Genomic DNA, 1,527 nt, shown 5'->3' with positions numbered 1-1,527 from the left:
ATCTTATACCAGTGAGATTGGCACATATCAAAAATACTGGGAACAATTTTTGTTGGCAGGTGTAAAAGTAACTTTTATCCATTGCTGACTGGTTAACTACTTTGAAAATCAGTTTAGAGGTTTTTCAATAAACTAAGAATTGAACTTTTATATGACCCAGCAATTCTAGGTATCTTTTCCCAGGAAAGAAAACTATTAATTCAAAAAGACTTTTGCACCACTATTCATCATAGCATGCAGTAAAATAGCTAAAAGTTGAAATCAACTTACATAAGTGAATCATGAAGATGATGTATATATAAAAAATGGGATACCTCAAAGCCTTAATGATGCAATCATGTATTTTGCTGCAACATAGATGAAACTGGGAGATATTATGTTAAATAAAGTAATGCAGGAGATGGTTAAAAACGTAAAACTATCACTTTTCTATGGTATTTAGAAAAACTGCATGACTGAATGTAAGGTTTAAATTGGGATTTTTTAGAACACTCTGATTCCAGAGTATAGCCAGGAGAAGGAAAGAAATTAAGTAGAGGAGCAGAAAGACAGATGTGAAATACATGTGACAGGGCCAAGGGACCCAGGTACATTGGTATTTTTTTAAAGTACAGAACTAAATATCTAAGCCATGGAGACACAATGAAATAATTTAAATCCAAATTTTAATAACCAAATTTAAAAACAAGCCTCTTATGATGGCAGGCAGTGGTTGTGGATAGTGGCATGGGATGGATTCTGGGAAAAATTTTGTGGAGAGGTTTAATTGGTGCTGAAACATTCTGTGTCTAAAACTAAGAGATGTATAATTTTGTTAATCACAATGTTTTAAATAAAATATTTTAAATATAATAAACCTTTAACAGGGACATACTTAATGAATATAGCAGTTCATACATTTCTGTTTATTAGAATTTTTTTTTTGGTTTGGGGCCACACCCGGTGATGCTCAGGGGTTACTCCTGGCTATGCACTCAGAAATCGCCCCTGGCTTGGAAAACCATATGGAAACCAGGGATCGAACTGAGGTTCATCCTAGGCTAGTGTGTGCAAAGCAGATGCCTTACCACTTGTGCCACCGCTCTGGCCCCATGTTTATTATAATTTCAATTTTTTCTTGAACAACTATGTTTTCCTTTGTAATAAGGAAGCACACAGCATAAATGAATGTGAATCTGTGAGTCATTAAACTTATCTAATCTTTCTAGAGGCCACCCCAAATATAGGAACATTATCAGATACCTGTAGAAGAAAACTAAATCCAATTGCTTAGGGAGATACTTAACACTCTGACACTAAGACCTATTAGCAGTTTATCCTGTGGGTCTTCATAAAGGGGTCATTGAGTAATAAAAGCAAAGAATAAATGCTGTTTTATAGCATCTGCAAAATAAATGTAGTACTAAATCTTAAAGAGGTTTTTTTTTTTTACATTGTTCCTGTTTTCCCTCAATATATGCTAGTGAGAGATGGTTAAAACATATTCACAAAGCAATTTATCTCGGGAATAAATAGGATGACTTACAT

This window comes from Suncus etruscus, chromosome 5, assembly GCF_024139225.1.
Source record: "Suncus etruscus isolate mSunEtr1 chromosome 5, mSunEtr1.pri.cur, whole genome shotgun sequence".
In the NCBI taxonomy this organism is placed as follows: Eukaryota; Metazoa; Chordata; class Mammalia; order Eulipotyphla; family Soricidae; genus Suncus; species Suncus etruscus.
Note: the sequence above shows the minus strand (reverse complement) of the source record.